The sequence below is a fragment of the Peromyscus leucopus genome, unplaced genomic scaffold (assembly GCF_004664715.2).
Source record: "Peromyscus leucopus breed LL Stock unplaced genomic scaffold, UCI_PerLeu_2.1 scaffold_1341, whole genome shotgun sequence".
In the NCBI taxonomy this organism is placed as follows: domain Eukaryota; kingdom Metazoa; phylum Chordata; class Mammalia; order Rodentia; family Cricetidae; genus Peromyscus; species Peromyscus leucopus.
In genome coordinates, this window is record NW_023504492.1 from 28,881 (window position 1) to 35,722 (window position 6,842).

Genomic DNA, 6,842 nt, shown 5'->3' on the forward strand with positions numbered 1-6,842 from the left:
GAACTGAGAGTGCTACATCTTGTGGGTAACAGGAAGTCAACTGACAATGCTGGGTGGTATCCTGAGCATAGGAAACCTCCATGCCCGCCCCCACAGTGACACACTTCCTCCAACAAGGCCATACCCACTCCAACAAGCCACACCTCTTAATAGTGCCACTCCCTATGAAATTGTGGGGGCCAATTACATTCAAACTACCATAGCTACCAAAAGAGACCCAGGGAATAAGTTTATCATTCAGAAGAGACCACCTCCCTGAGCCCCAGACTGGTTGGTCCTAACAGGGGAAAGACCCAATCCTAACCATCACTCCCTCCCATGAGATTGGGCCCAATCAGTGCCAAAAGCATTACTGCCCTAGTCACCACTAGCATCGGGGATAGGGATCCTTCTTCTATGTTGTCTATCCTTGACAAGGTACACTGTTTGCTTAATCCCTGTCAGGCAGGAATTGGTCAGGACTGCTGGCTGTGCCTAAACCCTCGATCCCCTTACTATACATGGTAGGTACCAACAAGACCATGCATACACCAGCAAATAAAAACAACTGTAACTGGGAACAGCCTACACTAACACTGGGGGACCTACATAGAGCTGGAACCTGCCTGGTGTCCAGGATTTTTGAGAAGCCTCACTTTACTCTTATGCTTGCTATTCCAGTGAATTCTTCTCAGCAGCAGCAATATTCTGTGGCCCCTGAAACCACTTGGGGACATGCATAAAAGGTTTCATTAAGTGTGCCTCCTCAGAAACATTCCAAAACACTAAGTCCCTTTGTGGCCTAGTGCATATCCTGCTCCAGGTGTACTTATATAACAGGGAAGAAGGAAGAGTACACTTTGACATGGACCACAGGTAGCAACAGGAAAAATCAAGCTGTACCTATTCTTCTTCTGCTCCTGGTTGGAGCCAGTACTGGGAGGGCAACAGTCACAGGAACATTGGCTTTCATAGTCAGTGATCAAAACTTTAGAGAATTAAGTAAACAAGTGGACCAGAACTTAGGGATATCAGAAGATTCCATACCCACACTAGAGAAGCAAGTAGACTTCTTAGCAGAAGTTGTTCTGCAAAAATCAAAGAGGCTTAAATCTTCTCTTGACAAAACAAGGAGGCTTAGGTGTGGCTTTAGGAGAAGCCTGCTTTTTTATGTCAACCAATCGGGTGTAATTAGGAAAAAATCTTGCCATGGTCAGAGAAAACCTCAAAGAAAGGGAAGAAAGGAGGCATGCATGAAATCAATGATGTCAGTCTCTGTTCAGCTAGTCCCTATAGCTGACCATGTTACTGTCAGCATTAGCTAGACCATTGGATTCTTACCCTGACCAGGCTAACAGTGGGACCCTGCCTCCTCAACTGCATGGCCAATTACATCAGAGAATAAACTCCAATAAACTACTGGTCCTTGGGACCAACCATGCCCCTCTATCATAGGAAGCGTCCATGACTTGACTCATACACATAAAACCAGTGGGGAATATGATGGGACAAGAGAGTGTAGAGGTTCCTCCATCTCGTATTCTTGCTGAGGCTGTCCCAAGTTTAATTAGAATCTAATCTCCTTGATGGGGAATCCCATGGAAAACTACCAACTCTATTCTAGGAACCAAAGGTCAGGATGGCCTACCTACCTTACCTGGGCTTTTGTTAAGACTTCCTGTTAGTGGGGAATTCCTTCCACCTAGCTTACCACTTAAATTAGCTGCCTGTTTGTATAGAAGCTTCACTTGTCTACTAACAAGCTCCACCTGTCTCTGCTAACCACTTGTTTTAGCTTCTGTTAAAACTGCCTGCTTAAACTGCTTACTTCTGCAAATCCCCCCCTGCAGCTGCAAAGCAAGATACCAGAATGTGGTTTCTGCCTTTTAAAACTCTGTTTTCTGACCCATAGCACAGACACTAAGACCAACAATTAATAGATGGGACCTCATGAAATCGAAAAGGCAAAGGACAATGTCGATAGGACAAAATGACAACCTATAGAATAGGAAAATATTTTCATCAACTCCACATGAGATAGAGAGCTAATATCCAAAATATATAAAGAACTGAAAAAACTAGATATCAACTAACCAAATAATCAAATGAAAAAAATGAGGTAAAAATGAGGTACAAATCTAAACAGAGAATTCTCAATAGAGGAAACCAAAATGGCTGAGAAACACTTAAAGAAATATTCAACATCCTTAGCCACAGGGAATTGCAAATCAAAATTACTTTGAGATTCCATCTTACACCTGTCAGAATGACTAAGATCAATAAAACAAGTGACAGCTCATGCTGACAAGTATGTGGAGCAAGGGGAACACTCCTCCATTGCTGGTGGGAGTGCAAAATTATACAACCACTATGGAAATCAATATGGCAGTTTTTCAGAAAACTGAGAATCTAACTCATGACCCAGTTATACCATTCTTGAGCATATACCTAAAGGATACTCCGTCCTACCACAAAGATACGTACTCAACTGTGTTCATAGCAGCTTTATTCATAATAGCCAGAAACTAGAAACAACTTAGACGTTCCTCAACCAAAGAATTGGATTATAAGAATGTGATATATTTATACAACAGAGTATTTTTCAGCTGTTAGAAAAAGACGACATTGTGAAATTTTCAGGTAAATGGATGGAGCTAGAAAAAAAAATTCTGTGTGAGGTAACCCAGATCCAGAAATACAAACACGGTATGTACTCACTCATAAGTTGATATTAACTGTTAAGCCAGTGATAATCAGTCCACAGACCCAGGGCCTAAATAACAAGGAAGACTCTAGGGGGATGCATAGATCTCCCTGGAAAGGGGGAATCAAACAGATTTTGCAGGTGAGCTGGGGGTGACTGGGGATGGGAACAAGAGGGATCAGGCAGGGTATTGGAGGGACAGAAGACTGAGAGAGATGACTGGGATTGGAGGACATTAAGGATTTACTGGTGGAATCCTAGTCGAGTAAAAACTCAGGATTCTACGAGGGTGATCCTAGCAAGGACTCCTAGTAATGGAGGATTTGCAGCCTGAACTGCTCATCCTCTGTAACCAGGCAAGGCTTCCAGAGGTAGGACTGGGACACCAACCCAGCCACAAAACCTTCAACCTATAATCTGTTCCACCTGAAAGATGTACTGGGGCAGTGAAGACACAGAACTTGCGGGAGTGTCCAACCAATGACAGGTCTAATTTGAGGCCAACCTGAGAGGGAGCACGTGCCCGGAGGACCAGAAATCAGAGGCTGGATAGCCCAGAGACTTATGGGAAAAAAAATCAACAAAATGATTCCTAATGGTATCTTATATACTCATAAATCAGAGCCTAGCCCAATCATCGTCAAAGATGCTAGCTACCACCAGCAGTTGATGGTTGTAGATGCAGACTCACAGCGAGACATTAGGTGAGAGGGAGCCCAAATCAAAGCTCTCCAATGGGTCCCTCCCCTTGGAGCTCAGGGAACCCCATGGAAGATGGAGAGGAAGAATTGTAGGAGCCAGAGGGGACGAGAACACCAGGAGATCATGGTCCACAGAGTCAACTAAGTAGGGCTCATAGGGGCTTATGGAGACTTAAGGGGCAATCTCAGAGCCTTCATGGGTCTGCGTAGGTCCTCTGTATATAAAATAGTTGCTAGTTTGACGTTTTTATGGGACCCTTAACAGTGGAATGGGGATATCTCTGACTCTTTTGTCTGCTCTTGGGACCCTTTTCCTCACCTAGCCTTGATATGAGGATTTGTGCCTGTTCTTATTGTAGCTTGTTATGCTGTGTTCTGTAGATATCCCTGGGAGGACTTCCCTTTTCAGAAGATAAACAGAGGAGTAGATCTGGGGGAGAGGAGAGAAAGAGTAAGGGAAAATAGGAGTGGTGGAGGGAGGGGAAACTATGGTCGGGATGTGTTGGGGGGAAAAAAGTGTTCCAGATACACGGGGCTACACTAGGGTACTAGAACACTTGAGTGTGATCTATAATACACTGGAATAAAGACTTTCAATTGGCTATACACTGTGTGCAAGTGGTCATTGAAAAGTTTTTTGTTTTTTTTGGTTTTTTTTTTTTTTTTTTTTTTTTTTTTTTTTTTTTTTTTTTTTTTTTTTTTTTTTTTTTTTTTTTTTTTTTTTTTTTGCACCCTGATAGGCCTCTCTGCCCACGCAGCAAACTAAATCAGACCAAATTAGGAAAAGGCCCTAATGGGTAAAGCATTTCCAGGTGATCCCCTGGCCCCACAGAGAGGAGACAGGATGAGAGCCCGGAAAACCACAAGTCTGTTTTCTGGGATGTGCTTATAGTCCCTGTGGGAGTGGTCTTGAGCCTCTCTGAGGGGAGGGGCTATGTTTGGCAGGCTTTGCAGGGGCAGGTTTAGGAAAAGAGATGGGAAGGGGAGTTGAGGTGGATCTTCCACCAGAACATTCCAGACTCTTCGGGTATAGGGATACCAGGGTGCCAGGGCTTGAGGTGGAGCCCCCAAACAGTCATCTCCGGTGAGCTCCCTGTAACAATACCGATGACAAACTAGCTTTGGGAGAAGTCAGTGAAACAACTGCCTCAAAATAAAATAAATATTGAAAGGGAAAGTATTGGCAGGACCCCCAAGACCAAGTTCTCAGCACAAAGGAGATTTATTTGCCCCAGAGGGCAAAGGACAGGAATAAGAGACAAAGGCAGGAGACAGAGGATGAGGGAGAAGGGGTAGTTGTCCCACGGGGACGACGGGCTGCCACTGGATAGAGAGGAGACAGACATGACACATAGGCAAATGGCAATTTATAAGGGTAAAAAGGGAACACACACACACACACCGTTAGAATGAGGTGTTTAATTTTAATTGGGCATGTTAATTAGGTGAGCCAAAGGGGGCTTCTGATTGCTGAACCTCAATACTTGACAGCAGGACATTAGTAGTCAGCCTCAGGGATAGGAAGTGGCCAAATCAGGGAATGGACCCTGGCTGGCTAGCTTTAGAAATGTAATCTAATGGTTGTTAGCAAGGTGGAGGGAGTGAAGGAGTAAGGCAGGGCCTGCCAGACCCATGCTCACCATGCTGGAGCTGGCCAGAGCCCCTCCTAATATGATACAATATCACGAAATAAAGGAGGCAGTTGAACACCCTAACAAAATGCTTCATTCAAGCTTGCCCAACTGCGCATGCCCACAACGTGAACACCATTTCCCAGAGGCATCCGGGCAGTGCCGTTGGGCCCGATTTGCATGCTTGGTGGAATGAAGAGCTGGGAGTGTATGTGGTCAAAATACAGTGTACACAAGTATGAAATTCTCAAAGAATAAATTAAAATGCTCCAAAGAATGACGGGCTCTTTTCACAGCCAACTCCCGCACTTCGGACAATATTCCCCAGAGGTCTCGGGGCAGTGCGTAGTGCAGAGCGTGCAGAGCGTGCAGCGTTGCATTCTGGGAGGCACAATTTTTTTTTTTTTTAAGAGGTTTTACCTGGCAGCCATCAGGGTTCACTTTAAACCCTGCCTCGGGGTCTGGTGCCGGGAATAGGAGAGGAAAGCGGTCTCTGGACGGAAAATTGTTCAGTCCTCAGATGATATCTGGACCGGTCTTCCGTGGGGACTCTATGCAAAGGAGAGGATCTTGAAAGGAAAAAAACCAAGCAAGATGAACTCCTGGAGAGATGGGAGACATGAGACTCTAACTCAAGAAAAAAAGAAAATGGACTGGAGCAGCCTGGAGGCATATGAGACACAAACTGAATGATGAGACCCTACCACCTCCCAGGATGGACGTCTCTGCTGTGAATACCTGGATAACTGGTACATTCTCACCTGGGATTGTGGTTGCTTGATGTGAGCTCTCTGTGGGGAAAATGAGGTCAGGCTGTGTGAGCATCTCTGTAGAGTAGTGAGCAACTATAAAGTGTATGCACGTGGACTCTGGCCTGGCTGTGTCTCCTTAACTATGAATTATGTCCCGGTGCCATCTCGGCAGGTGTCAGCAGGAGAGTTGGCTTCTGAAGTGAATACTGGTGAGTGTTAGTTCTGTTTCCTTTTACTTCCCCTTCCAGCTACAGGGTACTTGTTCGTGTCTCAGAGGGATGTGACAGCTCCGTAGAAAAATGACAGTGAGTGACAGCCCAGAAAGCTCTTAAACATGCTGCACCCGGTTTTCTCTATTAACAAGACAAGCAGGAGGCCCTTGTTAATAAGCCATTCTTTTTAATGTATTTGTTCTTTTACAGTTTAGTAAATATTGATCATATTTGCCCCGTTTTCTTCTTATCCCCCTCCTTTCTGACAAGTCCCATCAGCTATTTTCATGTCGTTTTGTTTTGTTTTGTTTTGTTTTGTTTTGTTTTGTTTTGTTTTGTGGGACTTTATTGGGAGGGAAAGCTCATTGCATTTAATTAGGGTTGCCTGCTGCATGGGAGTTATTTACTGAGCAAGGATAATTTAGCAGTGGCTAGGGAATATGACAGGAACTGAGTGATAATGATCCTGTCTTAATGTATCATTAATTAAAATCCATAGGGGTTGGGGAATTTAGCTCAGTGGTAGAGCACTTGCCTAGCAAGTGCAAGGCCCTGGGTTCGGTCCTCAGATCCAAGGTAAAAAAAGAAAGGAAAAAAGAAAATCCATAAGCTGAGGTTATGGCTGTGACGGTAAAAGCACTTGCATGTACCACACATGTGCACATAATGCACACACGAAGCTCACCCACTTACGCAATATTCCATAGTGTTTCTCTATCATTCTCTGTCTGTTCCAGGACACCACATAGCACTCTGTTGTCGCAGCGCTCAGGTCCCTCCTGCCTGAGCTGACTTCGTTTGCAGTGGCCTCCACAGTTTCTGAAGTGAAGTATCTTGTTGGATGCTCCTCTGCAGGAATTTTT

General features: G+C 44.7%; 1 long non-coding RNA gene across 1 annotated transcript; it reads left to right on the forward strand.

Annotated features, from left to right (window-relative positions):
• Nucleotides 1–5,175: 5,175 nt before the first annotated feature.
• LOC119087121 lies at nucleotides 5,176–6,807 on the forward strand. Its single transcript, XR_005090565.1, has 2 exons — nucleotides 5,176–5,976; nucleotides 6,717–6,807. It is a non-coding gene; the product is annotated as an uncharacterized LOC119087121 (long non-coding RNA).
• The last annotated feature ends 35 nt before the right edge of the window (nucleotides 6,808–6,842 follow it).